Genomic DNA, 17,531 nt, shown 5'->3' with positions numbered 1-17,531 from the left:
TGATCTTTGTGATTGAGCTCAGGGGGAGAAAGCACACGAGGATAAGGTTTGCTTAATTATACAGTGGGTGACACCATCAAGTGGAAAGGGAGCATGGCTTGGAACAGTCTGCCACATCACAGTGTTGATGCACCTGAGGTGGAGAAAATGCAGGAGGCTTCATACATCAAGTGAGAGAGCCCTTAAAATAAAAAATTAAAAACAAGGACTTCTGGGTGCCAAAAATAGAGCCGAGCACCTGCAGGGTTTCTCCCAACCCTCACACTCCTGGATGCAAAAGATGTCAAGGAATATTGCAGCCAGAACTGCATTTGCACCTCCCAAGCAACAAGGTCTGTGTGTTATTGGACACTGTACAAAAAGCGCACAGAGAGCTGGCTGCATAGGCCCAGCATCAGGGAGAAACTCAGGATGTACAAGAATGGCACCCCTCTTCCGATATACAGTGTATTGTGTGTTAAGAACCCCAGGTGGACGAACCTCATTACTTATACTCCAGCCTCCCATATCTTCAATCCCAGAACCCAAGGATCCCCAAATATCCCTTCCAGCGGCCTATGTCTGTCTTCACCTTCACACCAAAAGTGGTCACCCTGGTGCATCCTTCTTCTCCTCAACACTTGCCCACTGACATTGGCTGATAAACTTCTCTTACACCTCTCCCCTTAACAACATCACCCATGACAGATTTATCAACACCCCAACTCCCCTGTGTACTGGAAATGTGTCCCACAGTAATCCTGATCTTTCCTCGCATGCTCCTGCCCTTGTTTCTGCCCATGGCAACACAGATCCCTTGCCCAAATAGGTGCCCTGTTACCTGATTACCTATGAAAGCAATGACTATGGAGAGCATGCATTCTGTTCAAACATTTGATCAGTTATGAACAGTGTGAGGAATTGTTTAAAGTCCGGAGTTTAATTATTCCATAGGGTACCGGTTGAATACCACTTTCAGGGTATGGCACATTTATAATAAATTGGCCAGGTAGCCTTTGCATCACTGGTAGACAGAATTGCCCATCTTAAACTGTGGAATGAACATCATGGAAGGGTCCACATGGCACCACATCTCAGTGCCACAATAGGCTAATTGCTGGAGTTTAACCCAATTGCATATCAGCAACTAGGCAGTATCAGAATAGCAAGCAAAACAGACACCACAACAAGGACACTGTCTGCTGTGAGGGGTCAGAAATGTGTAGCAGACAACTTTGTGAAGGTTTTTCAAAAGATGCCATTTTAATAAATGAAAAGGTTGGATAAATGCCTCACTATTGCTACTCTGACAAGTATTTCCCTGCCTAAAATAAATGTTTTATAGTCATAACCAGATCATCTTAAAAAAGCATCTAAAAAAAGCATCTAATGCATTTACAAAAATAAAAAACAATTTTAATGGGCCTCCCAAACCCCCCTTTTTTAACCTTTAAAAACCCATTTTTATTAAACTAAACCCTTCACCATCTAGATGCTTTTTTTAGATGGTATGGTATTAGATGCTTTGGTTGTCGATGCAATGACCAAATAAACAAATGGAAACACTCTAACAAAGGATATCTGTCCCTCACACTTCTACATGCAATACATCAATGAGGTAATGCATGGCAATTCAAAGGCAACAAAAAATAATATAACAATTGAATTCATAATATGACAGCAGTATAATCTGGGCGAATTCCCCTTCCGAAGATTCAAGCAGAATTCTGCTCCACAGTTCCAAAACGAAAAAAGGAAATCCTGGTTTCTAACAAAGTTCCAACACAGTTCTTTGTTAATCCAACTTGACAATAGAAAGTTCCATCACTCAACAAAGAAAATAGAAGGTTCTTTATCTTCCTTGAGCAAGAGCAAGATTCAGAATATTGTCTTCACATAAAGAATATTATCTTAGTTCGCCAATAGCAACAATAACTTTCTTTGTCAGGATGATTTGCCACAACTGTGTATATCTGAAGAAATGTAACTCCTCTACAGCAGTTTTATACAGTTCTTCCTTCAGCACCACATACAAAAGAAATGTCTTTGTCACAACCACTTTATAGCACTTCAGCAACTTCTATCTGGTTTACTTAGATGCCAGTCCTACTACTTTAATCCCACCTGGTTTACTCCCATGCCAGGCCTACTACTTCAAAGGTTTGCCATCCGGGTATACCCCCCTGCCAGAACAGCGTTTTACACACAGTAAGTGCTTCTATGGTGAAGATCAACTTATAATAGCTTTTCAACAGCTTCACAATGTTCAGTATTTTGCAACATTAAACTTTTAGCAAGTCTTCTAGGAAAACAAGATTCACATGGTTGCTCTTTAATACTCTTCTGCAAATGATGCTCCTCTCCTTCTGAATAACTTTTTCCAGAAGGGCAGCCTTCTTTCCACATTCGTTTCTCCACTGCATAAGTAACCAAATACTGACAATTATAGGGTCTTATTCTCTTTCTTCTGTGGCTTTGGCAATGTGGGGTTATACCAGCTTTTGCTATGTGCTTCTCAAAATATGGGCATCAAGCTTCTCAACCTATAGGCCTTTCATTAGTCCCCTTCTGCCTTTGTCATTATCTGTTGAATTTGAATTGCCTTGTTTTTTAGGCAATGGTTGTATGTATTAGCTTTTAATAATATTGCTCCATCTGTTTGCTAGGTTCTCCACAAACTCACACGCTTAACGTTACAGTCATTTGGTTTTGACAAATACGGCTTTTGCTGCTATCTGATAGTTCACTATTCAAAATTACTCTTAGTATCACTTTCACTCATACACTAGTGTTTGTTACTTGGTAAATGCCTGCCTTAAGCACGCAAGCGATCTCAAAGTGCTCTGGGGTCACTATCAGCTGGTGAACTCACCGGGAAAGGCGTGCAGATCCGATCCCCTCACTGCTCGCAGGTGTCCTGCTTCAGTGGCTCCTTGCGACCCGACAAACTGATACTCCTGGTCCCCCGTCGCCCATGCCAATTGTAAAAGGAGCTTCCTTTGCTTCCAAGGCTCTCTGGTGCTTGCCAGCCACCAGAAACATACTTTTGGGGAGAAACGCTTCCCTTGCTTTTGCTTCCCGCTGTCCAGCCCCTGCAAAACAGGTCTTCAGAGAGCAGGCTTCCCTCTTTTACGCTTCCCGCTGGACGACCTCAGGCCTTAATGTTTCTGGAGGCAGAGACCCTCTCATGACCGGCTACTGTTATCTGCTTAACAGGGGTCCTGGCATCTTCTCCCTCCTCCAGTTTATGTGTCGGTTGCTACACTGATCGCACTTCTCTTCCTGCTTGTTCTGCTCGACAATGGCCTGCACCTGACAGGACCTTTTAAGCCCCAATTTTCCCTCAGTTGTGGGTAATTTTCATTAACAATCTGACCACTTCTGCAGCATTGCAGGTAGCAGCAGTCTTCAAGACCTGCCATTTTAAACGTAGGGTCCTGAGTAAGGTCCTTCCTTTCATTCCTGCGGCCTCTCAGGCGCCCGTGGTTGCGGCCCTGGTTCTCAGTGGAGTTGATTATTGCAACTCACTTTATCTGGGACAACCCCAATACCTCATCAAGCGGATTCAACCTCTCCAAAATGCAGCAGCAAGATCAATTCTTTGCCATCCGTTTGGTAATCATATGGCCCCTCTTCTGAGACAACTCCACTGGCTTCCAGTGGCCGACCGGATTACTTTCAAATCCATGTGCTTGGTACATCGGGCCTTCTATGGGACTGGGGCAGAGTATTTGCAAGCAAAATGTGTGCGCTATACTCCCTCCCGCACCCTCCGCTCCAACTCTGCCCTTTTTCTAGTGGTCCTGCGCCTCAGGCGTGCCCGCGTGGGGGGCTGTGCTTTTCCGTTGTTGCAGCTAAGGCCTGGAATACACTTCTGCTTGATTTACGGAGTACTACTGACCATCTGGTCTTCCGGAGGAAATTGAAAACTTTAATATTCTAGAGCGCACTTGTTTTATACTGTATTGTACTGCTCTGTCTTTCTTTTAGCTCCATGATGCCTTTTGTGTACGTGCGCTCTACAAATTCTAATAACATAACATAACAATAAATTGTTCCTCTTTAGCCCTCTTCTTTGTCTCAGTATTTAGGGAAATATGGAATTGAAGTCCCTAATGACAAAGTTAGTTTTTCTTAATTCTTCTGTTTTGCAATAATCCATTAGAAGATTGGGGTTTCGGGAAAGTTGAACAAGGGGGTTTCCCATTCCTCCTGATATGCTTCCCCCTCATGTGATGCTCCCGCAAAACACCACCCCCAGTGTCGGGATCAGAAAGCGTTTGACTTTGAGAAGGATCCCAGCCCAGTTTTTCTGGGGGAATCATTGCTGATTTGTCACACTGCCCTTATCAAAAATATGCAGGGGTCTTATGATTAGTTCTACAAGCTACTATTTTCCATCCTAGAGAAAGGGATCTTCATCTTTTTACTTTATAATTACTGTACTTTGACTGTACAAAGACCTGCAATTAAAAGTCACTGATTCATTGGAATGTGTACTACCCATGGTAGAGGGAAAACTATAAATAAAAAAGTCCTTGGTAATCCAAGTGGCCTAGTTTCAGCATTTTTATCTATGGATGGATTGCCCCAAACTATCAGATGGCAGATCCCCTCTGTTACCTAAGTCATGAAGCTCACTGCTTTCCAAAAAATAAACATTAAAAAAAATAGTATTAGCTAGTTCCTCACTACCACCTGGCAGCAGCATTTTCAGATGCTGCTCCTCTGTGAAGAACCTTCTTGTGCACCTAGTCTCTATTTGAGCATCTGCATAAGATAAAAGATTCTACTATATATATCTAGTTATGCTATTTTATTATTTTAGGCCATTAGAGTTCACATTAAAAGAGGCATGCAAAGAGAGGTTAAACCCATCTCCCAAAGATGCTCCCTTTTACACGTTGTGTGTTCAAACCTCTTCACTGCCAATGCTTTGCTCATTAAGTGCGTCCAAGCAAACGTAAGCTTAAGCTCAGCATGGTACGTCACCATGCAATGTACGCCATCATGAGATTGCCATTGATTGCCTACTCTGCAGGAAAATGATTTATTTGACATGTTGGGCATGGCCAAAATCATGTGCATGAGCAGTGTGGGTTGTGTCTACACACTGTAGTGATGCAGTAGGTGTAACTTTAATCCTCTCAGCAATGGAGAAAAATGGGGAAAAATAAATAATGTAAAGGATAGTGTTCACTAAGAGAAAGGGGCTCATTACTGGGTTGCCAGTAATCCGCTGGTAATTCCGGCGCCCAGTATCCCGGTATTACTGGGATACTACAGGTGCCAGCAATGGTGGTAAATTCCCATTCCACATGGCTCCATGGAAGGGGTTTGCCGCAATCAATGGCCCTGGTAGCACCACTGCCAGTGATTGTTGCACTTATTTGCTGGTAGGGGACTGAACTAGGTCAGGCCTGCTGGTGGATCAGGGCCCCTACCGGCAAACTCAAAGTGTGCCTTTTCGGTGAAAATGCTGGAGCCAGTATTACCAGCATTTTTTTAACGTCATTTGTACTGGACCGGCACATTCGTAATCAGCCCCAAAGGGTTACCTAAAACTCGACCTAACCAAAACAGAATTGTTTCTCCTCTGACACCGTCCAAACAGGAAATCATCCAAAGATAGCTGAATGGCATGCATGAGGATGGATTCACTTCTCAACTCGTCCCTTCATCCAAAACCTCAGGTGTATCATAGACAGTAAAATCTCCTTCCAACAGCTTATTAACAAATGGACCCAGGGTGTTTGGTATCATTTCATACTGTTCTAAAAGATCAAGCCCTCCCTCCCACCATCGGACCCCTGGACCATGGTACGGGCCCTTTTAATTGCACACATTGATGGGGGAAATGCCCTCCTCACTAGGTTCCCTCCAGTACACCTGGCCACTCTTAAGGTTGTCCACCATTCGGCAGAATGCCTCATAACAGGTTCCAAGAATCGTTACCACATCACCTATATTTTGTGTGACCTCTGTAGCTACCTATCACCATCTGGATTCTCTTCAAAATCACCTTTATCACATACAAGGCAACCTCCGTCCGAACGCCTGCCTACATTGCTGCCAAAATTTCCACCTGAGGCGGCACAAGCCCCTCCAAGAGCCAGGCTTGAAATAAAACTGGCACAAAGGGATACAATTAGAAAACAGTCCTTCTGGTATGCCTCAGCATACTTTAATACCACGTGCAACGAAATGCAGATATTCTTCCCTTCTCCTCTATGTGGAAACTCTCCCTGTGAGGCTACGGATGTGAGCCCACTTTGCAAGACCCTCCCTAGGGGCCGAGGCAAGTGGAACGTCACCAGGAGAGACTCCCCGTTTGGGGACAAGGACTTCAGTTCCAGCAAGGAACTCCGTGAGGTAACTACCATAGCAGCGTATGTGGGACTGTCTTTCATGGAGAATACTATGGAGACTTCATGTTTGGCCGAAGGCAATGTAGAAAGAAATGCATAAAAAAATGCATTAAAAAAATGTATATCTTTTTTATTCAGTTCAATGTGACCTAGCCATCATTGAATCATCACTTCAATGGATTGCTTTTCTCCCGCAGATTCCTCATCTTGATAGATATCCATCATCCAGCTATGCTGCTCAGAAACTTTTCGCCAGGGGGTGTAGTGGACCTCGACTCGGCTGCCGATAATTGATCCGTCTTGTCCAGCTCTCGACCGTCGGCTCCGGAAGTGATGCCAGGCGTCGAACATATAGCACGCCACTGAGCCCCAGGCTTCAGTTCCTTTTTCCCGCTCGCTTGCATGCTGCATCACAAACACGACTGTAGTTTACTCAAGATTTTTTGTACGATGTGTACGTTTTCCTTCGAAAACCTTGATGCAATGTCATCTCACAGGATTTCGGGCTTCAAGTGATGCCGCGATTGTGAGGCCAAAATGTCTGTGACCAACCACCTTGACGTCTGTCTGTGGTGTCTAGGTGTTGGTCATGACACAGAGGCATGCGCATCGTGCACAAAGATGCAGCCGAAATCCCTACATGAGAGGGCTGGGAAAATGGTCTTGGGCCGAACGCTTGCCAAGTCTCCAGAACGGTCGCTAGTCCGGTCTTCGGCGGCGAGACTGAGGAGCCCACCCCCGACAAGATGAAGGAACGACATCGAAGAAGACCAAGAAACGGTCCCATTCCAGGAGCCACTCCTCGTCCTCTTCCTTGTGGCAGAAGATGCAACACCAACGCCATCGACGCAAGTCCAGCTTTTCGTCAGAACTAGGTAAGCTCTCGGCGGGGCTTACCACTCGGGAAGAGTGAGAACTTTTTAAACCTTCAATGCTCTAAATGTTTGAAAGGCAAGCTACTGTAGGTGCGGCACTGGCCCCAACCAGCAAGCTTTGGCGGCAAAAGCAGCGCTCGGTGCTCCTGACCCCAAGTCGGCCACTCTGTTGACTTCGAAAACGCCTTTGGGAGTCATGCCTCCTAGGCAGAAATCACCAGAAAGCCGCAAGGCCACAGCCCAAGACATCCATCGGTCGTCCGAGCATCCCTTGGCACAAAAAGAACCATCATCATTGAAAGCCACTTTGGCCTCAAAGACAATCAAGACCTGAGCGGCGACAGATGGTTTATTTGTGCTGTTATCGAGATCAGGGTTCTTTGACTCGATGCAGCCCATCTTTGGGTGTCGATGACCCCGATGATCAGGTTGACCCCGTTTACACAGGAACCGTTGGTGTCGATTATTTCGGCGACCAAGCTGATTTATTGGCCCTGGAACAAGGTTTACAGGATGCAAGTGGCCTGGATACTTCTACAGACCTGGAATTGTAACAAAACCACCCCTATACTGATGCTAACATCAAGTTTAGGGCTCTGGTGGACAGGGTTGTTGACACCCTTTGGTTGAAGGCATCTACCACATCTCTCCCAGGGTATGATCTCAGCGACATCCTGGATGAGGGTCCCACAGTTGAGCATAACATGCCATTTAACCCAGCGACTGCAGAGTCTTTATCCTCCTTATGGCAGCTATAAGGCAAGCATGGCATCAAAGTTCAGGGGTGTTTATTGAACTCTAAAATGTGTGAGATGGCCTACTCCAAACATAAATCCAGGATGGTAGCAAGCTACGACCATCAAATAATAATAATACCATCCAAGTGGAGCCTAGGCAAATAAAAGGGCATATACTAAGATAACTATTTACCGCTATGTTACAAAACAGTGTGGGATAATGTTCACAAGAAAAGAAAGAAGTGTTCACAAAATGATGAGTCAGAATGTTATGGTTGGGTCTCCCTTTCCCATGTTTTTAGTACGGGACAAGGCTGGACCCTCGAGCACAGCACACTCCTGGGCTTCTCCGGCACAAGTTTACAGTTCATGAGCTTACAGTTCCTTTTCTCAATATCAGGGCCTTCTGTGCACAATTTTTTCTCATGCAAAGTCCCTTGCTTCAGAGGGCTTGATATGTCAAAACAACAAAACAAAAATTCCTTCGGTTAACCTTTACGTCGGGTGATTACCCTTCACCTTTGGATCCCCCCCTGCTGGGTTCCGACCCTTCTCTCAGTTGTCGGCCTCTCTGTCAGGCTCAGACCAACCACTCACTGCGGACATCCCTCAGTTGGGTTCATATTTGTCATCACAATGTTGTTCACTCAGCTTCTTCACTAAATAGGATTCACTTCCCACCAATCTCAATCTCCTTATTTGTGATATTCACAAGTCCTAATGTCATTTTAAACAACCTCCTCGGTTTAGTGAGGTCCCCCTCATCTGGGCTCAGACCTTCCAAAGCACTTGCCAATCTTAAACAGAATCTTCCGAAGGGCTATCGTCTTGCTGGGTTGTTAGGCTACAGCAAGTGCGGGTTATCACACATGTTCTCACAGCGTTTCCCTCATCCAGTCGCAAACGCGGTTTCACAATGTCAAAACGTCTACAATGGGTCATTAAACCATGGTACCTGTGTTTCCATTGACCCATTGACCCTATCCCCATGGAGTCCTATGGGACTCCATGGGAATGGGGACTTACAGAATTCCGCCTCCAGAATTCCCGGGTCACCGGGGTCGTAATGCCCCGGTGCTTCCGGGAATCACGGAGGCGGAATGGTAATACGAGTCCGGCGGTAACCTGATGGTTTTTCCGGCAGGGTTACCGCCGGACTCATGATGAGGTCCCTTGTGTCTGATTATCTTCTCAATGTTGCCACTGCAACCTTGACCTTAAAACAGTCCAGTTGACTATCAGGTTCTTCCAACTCACCGGCTTTGCTGAGCATATCTGCAGTTACTTTGCCTCTAGAGTCTAGGATGGTACCAAGATCCAAACCGTGCCTCCCCCCAACCCCCCAGCTATCAGTGCGAGAGGGTTCCATGTACCACTGACATCCATCACACCATTTGCCAGCAGAGATTCCCAGTCTCAGGTTTCTTTCATCAGAGGCTTTGCGGGTCTGGGTTGAAAAGGGCAAGGACAACTTCCTCCTTGACGTCCTCTCAGGTCTCACCGCCTTTCTCCTCCGTTTCAACTGCCATCCTGAAATGTCTGCTACCGCGTGCATTCGGCCCTGCTCCGACTGTGCTCTTGGGTTTCGCCTTTTATCCCAATCGGGAAGGGAAAGGGTAGTCAGGTGTGTGTAGTTGTCAGCAATTGCCTGACTCTGGTGTTGGGACATGTCCGGTAAATGGCTCGGGTATTAGTCCGTGTTCGTGCTGGAAAAGGTGGGGTAGAGTTTCTAAGCATCCTACTACGCAGGATGGAGAAAAGGTGTCGCGAGGAAGGGGATACTGTGGCTCAACTTTCGGTGTCCCACTTCCACTCCCCGATGACCCCTCATCCAGGTGATCCTCCCACACTGGTCCACCCCAGGAACTGGATCCAATAGGCGTGGCCATTTCCTGGCCACCTGGATGAAAGATCCCCGGGGACTAGTAAGTGAGACACCTTCAGGTTTTTTACACAGCACCCTTGTACTATTCCCCCTGTATACGCCAATTTTACGAGGAAGTATAGGCCGGCAAGAGGAGACCCTTCTTTCCTCTCCACACACTCTTTTTCAGAAGGGCTGTTTATACAGGCTGCCAATATTTCCACCAGACCAGAGGCATCCACTTCCAAACTGCCTATGGACAGCGAAGGGTAGAAAACAGATGCATTAGCCAGGAAGGTGTTCACCTCTGGCAGCATGGCGCTCAAAGTCACAAACGTCGCATGTGGATTCGCAAAGTATTCCTTCGGCTTATGAAAAGCTGTGGAACATGCTGCTGAATACGTCCCTGAGGGTGCCATGTGGGACAGATTTTTACAGCTAGTGGAGGATGAAAAGGAGGTAGCCAAGCAGTCATTGCAAACGGGCCTGGGCAAAGCAGACTGCGCTGGTCGATCAATGGGAACGAGACACCAGGCCTACCTGAAAACTTCTGGCTTCTCCCCAAATTTTCAGAACAGGTTGCTGTACATGCCCTTTGAGGAAGACATGCTTTTCGGTCAGAAAGCTGACAGATCCTTGGAAAAGTTTAAGGAATCTAAGTTGGCTGCTAAACCACTGGGCCAAGCCTGACTTCACCTTTGCCTCCCGAGGCAGGGGCTATTGACGTTACATAACCTTTGGCAATAAGGACACAGCTCCCGCAAGCCAGGCAGGGTCAGAGGCGCTTCTCATATCCCGGAAGGGGTTGAGGGGCCTCTAGAGGCCAACAAACAGCATCAGTGGCTGGTACGCATGCGCCCTCTAAGTCACTTTGATTTCCTCTCCCACGATGCTCTGGTTGGTGGACGGTTGGCAGGGCATTGGTCCCAGTGGCAGTAGATAACCTTCGATGCCTGGGCCCTGCAGTTGATTCGGTGGGGTTATTGTTTACCCTTTCTAAAAACACCACCGGTATATCCTAGTACCCAAGAAGGGAGGAGGTCTCCGTCCCATTCTGGACATCAGGACCCTAAACAAGTTTCTGAGGAAAGACAAATTCAGGATGGTGACATTGAGAGAAATTCTCCACGCTCTCGAATTTCAGGATTGGGCAGTGCTGATAGACCTGTAGGACGCTTATTTATATATTCCAATACACCAAAAGCACAGGAAGCTCCTAAGGTTCCTCATAGGGGACAAGCACTATCAATTCAAGGTGCTGCACCTTGGGTTGACCTCCGCTCCAAGGGTCTTCACCAAGCTCATGGCAGTAGTCGCGGCCAGTAACGACCAGTAACATGTGCAATAACTCACGGTAGTTGAATTAGTATCCAGATTCATTCAGGGAATGTCTGTGGATTCCACAATTTCTTCTCAGCCTTGGACACAAACATTCTGTTTGGTGAGCCTTCAATCATCCTCCTTCAGGAGATGATGTTTACCAAACAGATGTTTGTTAGCGGATACAGTGTGTTCTCTACTCCAGCACTAAAACATGGGTTGGGGCGCCCTTCTGGTGGACTTGCGATACTGGTTAGTAACAGGATTAATGCTTATACTACCTTAGCACATTCTGCAAATGATATTTTAGCCATTGATATCAAATTGAGGGCTGGAAAGGAGGAATTGATCATGATTGTGAATTTGTATTTTAACCCGCTGAAACAGAATATGGATGAATTATTTAACACACTTGATGTATTATTTGAAAATGCAGTATTGAATAATAATTATGAAGGCATAATTGTTGGAGGCGACTTCAACGCTGATTGTTTAAGTGAATCAAATGGTTGTCTTTCATACAATTCTAAAAAAAGCTGTTATATTTGGGTTGCGTTGGAAAGAGTTTTTTCTTGCTTGGAACATAACATTTGTAAAATTATGTCAGGATACTTTAACATATACGTGGCATAGGCAGAACTGCATGTCTACAATTGATTTTTTTGCCATTTCGGAGAGCCTGCTGAATTTATGTTCTCTCACCAGCGCCATGGATCTGGGGTTAAGTGATCATTGTCTCATCTAAATCAGAATTGATTTATTTTGGTTACAGTTGGATAATGCTCCCGAATTGGCCCTGGTAGAAATAGAGCGTCTCCCGGGGACTATTCGATGGAACAAATACCTGTGCTTGAAACTTGTACAAAGATTATCTAGTATGTTTCTATTTGATACTGGTCGGAAGTTCACAGGACAGGATTTCACATACTTTGAAAAGTGGAATAACTATATTATACGAGATACATTAATCTTGATATCCAAAAAATGTCTTAACAATAAAGTAAAGCATTTACATCAATTTGACCCGCATATGGCGGCACTCAAGAATCAAAAACATTGTGATTTAAAATACATATTAGCCCAGAAACTGCCCTTCTCTGAATATATTGAAAATAAAAAATTAATTGTACGACGGTTCAGAAATAACTGCAGAAGACATTGCTATCTTCTTCATTTACATGGCAACCAAAAAATAGTAGGATTTCTATGTAAACACAATACTAAATCGATTTCGCAGATGTTCAGAAAATCGGGTCAGACCTTGAGTGAGATGGCTCTTCCAAATGTAATTTCGGCCAATACTTGGGTGGCATATATTGAAGGAAATTTCAAACTTCCTACCAAGTTTGCCTTAAATCAATTCTCTATAAAAAAAAAATATATACTCTACCTCGTCTTCATTGGTCAATTGATGATTTCATCTGGGCTATAGATAAACTTAATTTTTCAATGGCTTGTGGATCGGATGGAATACCTGCATGTGCACTTAAGGCCGAACCTTTATTTTGGGCTACACTGCTGTTTATAAAATTTGAGAATATATTTGTCACTGGGACAATTCCAGATTCATGGCATATCGCTATGATCGTTCCCATTTATAAGAAGGGAAATCCAGCGGAGCCAACAAATTATAGACCCATTGCCCTCATAGATTGCTCTTATAAAGTCTTCACCATTTTATTGTTAAATGAAATAGATCAATTTATAAAATCTCATGACATTCTATCTAACAATCAAACTGGGTTCCGCAAACATATGGGAACTTTGATTAATGCCACTATGTTATCGCATATGCTGTATTCCTGTAAAAAAAATCACATAGGTAATATCTATATGGCTTCTTTAGATTTGCGCTCAGCTTTTGATTGCGTTATTCGCGACAAGCTGTGGTGCAAACTTCTAAAACTAGGTTTACCTGAAAATATTATTCAGATACTAGCTCTTCTACATACAGATACATATTTTAATATCAGAATTAATAGTGAGGGTGATGTTTCGCAGAAAATAATAACTTGTACTGGGGTGAAGCAAGGTTGTATCTTAGCTTCTACTCTTTTTAACTTATATCTGCTTGATATTGAAATTTTGTGGGAACAAACCTTATGCTTTCCGGTTAGACTTGGGCACCTTAAGATTCATTGGTTGGCTTATGCTGACGATATCATACTATTTGATAAAACTACTATAGGTTTACAAAATAAACTGCAGGTTTTTTCCACTTTTGCCATTGATCATAACTTACAGGCAAATGTTGGCAAATCCAAAATTTTAATCTTTTCAAGTTCAAAGAAAATTCCTCGCTATTCTTGGACTCTTGATGGGTGCAAATTGGAAAGACTTTCCATACTTAAATATTTGGGCTACGATGTATCAAATGACTTCTCCAAAAAATACTGGAATAATTTACTAACAACTAAGGTTAGACCTTTAATATCTTTGTTAAAAATTATTCATCGGAAATTTTGCAAATTCTCTCTAAATCCTGCAATTCAGTTTTAATTTCTAAAAATCGAACCTATCATTCTGTTCAATCTGGACTTTTGTCTTTTTGACATTGATGAATTTCTAGACATGGTGCAAGGATCCATTTGGAAAAATGTGTTAAATCTTGCTAAATCTGTGCCAAATGCATGTATACGTGTTGAATTGGGTCTTTCTAGTCTATCATCTCGTCATCTATGAAGGCAATGGAAAACTCTGATAAAATGTTGAATCCTCCTAGAAACTCAGTCTATGAAGAGTTTAATAGAATGTTTGATTTAGAAAATCCTATCTCTATTTCACAGTTTAAAAAAAGGATGGATTTGGCTCTTCTTCGAATTAACATTACAAAAGAAGATTTAGCAATGAGAGTGAGTTATGCTAAAAAAAGGTTATATCAAATGGATTGGGTTGATATTCAGGATAAAATTGGTACTTACAAATTGTATAAGGAGTTTGCTTTACATTCACACAAAAGGTCTCCTAGGCTGATGTATATAGAATGTTTTCCTGATATCAAAGTTCGGGAAATAAACATGCGTTTTCACATGAACCAATTTCATTCTAAAGAGCGTATTAGTCAGTGGATTCAATTTTATTTGGATATATGTCGCTATTGTGAGATACCCTCTCAAAGTGAAACCCTAAAACATCTGGTTATTTTCTGTAAACATTTTGACAATGAAAGAACTTTATATTTGGGAGACAAAAATGTTGGCAATTCTATTCTGTCGCGTGAAATGCTTTGGTATAAATGTATGAACAATCCTTATATTGCATTTATGTGTGCATTGGCTAGATTTCTATTCAAAATTGAAGAGCAACTTAGGCTGAAAATGCAGAGCTATCAAAATGGGATAGATTAAGAATGTTTACAATCTGTCTTAATTAATATTCTTGACTGTATTTTTAGTAACAGAATCTATTATTTTGTTCTTTCCTTTTCGCGATTTGATTAATTTTGAGTTATGTGGGCAAGTCCATCATGAAGAAAGAAATTATCTAAGATTATTGTTTTATTTTCTCTTTGTCTATGAAATGTACTTTTAATGTATCACATTTTTCTCTTGTTATTTTACTTCAACTATGTCAATGTGAAAAGTTTCATTTGTAAACTATAACACACTATATTAATTTTTTAAAAAAGTAGTCGTGGCTTACCTCAGGAGATCCGGGGTCAACGTATTCCCATACCTGGCAGGTTCAGGGGAAGTCAGCGGGACAAGTTTTGTCTCACTTGGAGGACACCTGCGTACTACTGTGCAGGCGGGGCTTCTCCCTCAACTTGAAGAAGTCCCATTTGACACCAGTTCAACGGCTCCAGTTCATTGGAGCATTCCTAGACACTCTGGTAGGGAAGGCTTTTCCTACCGAAGAGAGAGTCGGCAATATAGCCCAGATGGTGCATTTGTTTCTGAACCACGCCACCCTACCAGCTACTTCTTTCCTCTGCCTTTTTGGTCTCATGGCTTCCTGTATTTTTCTAGTGCCAGAGACCAGGCTGCACAGGAGACCCCCTTCAGTGGCTACTGAGGGACCAGTGGTCTCATTATCTGGGAGCACTTGCGAATCACCTCTCAGTGTCCAGCCAGGTAGTCCGCGAATGCAGCTGGTGGAGCACGAGCAGCAATCTCATGGCAGAGGAACCCTTCTTGCCTCCTTGGCCCCAGGCCCCAGTGGTCACAGATGCGTCTCTGAAGGGTTGGGGCGTTCACTGTGAGTATTTGCAGGTGAGCGGCCTCTGGTCTCAATCAGAAGCCAGGTGGAACATTAACAGGCTGGAGTTGCGGTTAGCCCTGAGGGACTTTGCCCCATCTCTCAGAGGGAAGCATGTCCTTGTCCTGATGGACAACACAGTGGCCGTGCACTACCTCAACAAGCAGGGTGGTGTGCATTCCCGCCCCCTCTGCACTGAGGCAATACAGCAGTCTCTGCAGTTCATCTGTAGGGGACGGAGAACACTTTGGTGGATGCTCTGAGCTGGCAGAGCACAGTCTCACATGAGTGAGAAGTGTGTCAGGAAGTCCTAGAGGAAGTCCACGTTCTCTGGGGTACTCCAGCAGTGGGTCTGTTTGGCACAGAGTCCAACAGGAAGTTCAAACAGTTTTGCTTGAGGGAATTCCCAGCGAACGGCACACTAGGGGGTGCGTTTCTGGTTGATTGGACCTTCCATCCCACTACACCTTCTCTCCGATTTCCGTCATTCCATGAGTTCTCAGGAGGTTGAAGTGATTTTGGGCGACCATGATCTTGAATGTCCCGGATTGGGAGAGGAGAATGTGGTACTCCGATCTCTTGGATTTGACCATCTGTCTGCCTCAGCGGTTGCCTCAGCATCTGGATCTCCTAACCCAGTCGGAATCTCGAGTGCTCCATCTGACCCCAGATTCCCTCAACCTACATGCGTGGCTCTTGAGAACATGAGGTATCATGACTAGAACCTCTCAGGGGAGGTACTTGAGGTGTTGCTGGCTGCATGCAAAGCTTCTACAAGATCTCTGTATGCGTGCAGGTGGGGAAGATTTGAGGCGTGGTGCAGGGAACTCGGGATTGACCCTATCTCTTGCCCCACCACCACAGTGATGCAGTTCCTTCTGTCACTGACCTTGCCAGGCTTTCAGGTTAACATAGTCAAATGGTATTTGACAGCCCTGTCTGTGTTCAAGAAGTCCGCAGACCAAGGTTCCTTCTTTACTATTTGGGTCATGGCCCAGTTCCAGAAGGGCCTGCTCAATAGGTTTCCGCCAACCCCCTTTGTTGTCCCAGATTGGGATCTTAATCTGGTTTTGAACTACTTGATGGTGGCTCCGTTTGAGCCTATGCACTCATGTTCTTTATGGCTGTTATCCCTTAAGACAACCTTTTTGGTAGCAATCACATCGGCCAGGATGGTTAGCGAGCTGCAGGCTTTGTGCTGAAAACCTCCTTTTATAAGGTTCTTTTGTGAGAAAGTATCTCTCAAAGTCAGGCCCGCTGTTCCTTCCTAAGGTGATTTCAGAGTTTCACCTGCACCAGTCTTTGGATTTGTCTGTCTTTTACCTTCCTCCACATCCCTCGAAAGAGAAAGAGCGGTTCCACCACTTTAACCGAAGAGAGCGTTGATCTTCTATGTTGCTCGCACATCCGAGTTTCAGAAGTCAGATCAGTTGCTCGTAGCCCATTCTTTGTCTCGAAAAGATCTTGCCATAACAAAACAAACTCTGCCACGTTCGATTGTTTTGTGCATATCTGAGTGTTGGTAATCGGCAGGCAGAGAACTTGCAGTGGGCATCAGGGCCCACTCAACCAGAGGGCTTTTGGCCTCTACTGCCCTCCAAGAGGGGTTCCTCTTAGGGACATATGTCAGGCAGCCACATGGTCATCCTTACATACATTTACAAAGCACTATGCCTTGGATGTTGCACAGGGAGCTGATGCACGGTTTCAATATTGTTATCACATATTCATCTCTTGGGTTTCTAAGGCTCCTGTAACCCCCTTTCACTCTTTCTCTCTGTTCTGGGTACTCCGCTCGCCTCTCTTCTCACTGGGCAACCCTGGTACCTAATGTATTTCTGGGTGTGCTCCAGCGGGTTTGTGGCCGTTCGCCTCCCTTCTCTGCGTTCTTGGCCAGTAAGTGTCTGCTTCTCGTTTGATGCCCGGCACAGCAGAGTTTTTGGTTCTTGTAGTCAGAGCCGAGGATTCTTTCAGGTTCTCTGGTTCTTGTCCCACCATGACTGCACCGTGGCCGCACCACTAAGGAAGACGGTTTTCCCGTATCTGTTTCTCGTTCGCCTGCGTCGCCTCCATAAGCATCTGCTTTTCTGATACTGCCTGGCACAGCAGACTCCATGAATCTCGTATCCACGGAAGAGGATGGTTCACATGTTGCTGTCTCTCATTTGGTGGTGTCGCCTCTCTTGGCGCC

General features: G+C 44.6%; 1 protein-coding gene across 2 annotated transcripts in view; it reads left to right on the top strand.

The window, feature by feature from the left end:
- Nucleotides 1–17,531, top strand: part of CTPS2 (CTP synthase 2) — a 2,467,148-nt gene that overhangs the window by 2,362,180 nt on the left and 87,437 nt on the right. The window lies entirely within an intron of this gene.

Source organism: Ambystoma mexicanum, chromosome 7p, assembly GCF_040938575.1.
Source record: "Ambystoma mexicanum isolate Mex_15411 chromosome 7p, UKY_AmexF1_1, whole genome shotgun sequence".
Classification (NCBI taxonomy): Eukaryota; Metazoa; Chordata; class Amphibia; order Caudata; family Ambystomatidae; genus Ambystoma; species Ambystoma mexicanum.
Note: the sequence above shows the minus strand (reverse complement) of the source record. Positions and strands in the feature narration are given on the sequence as shown.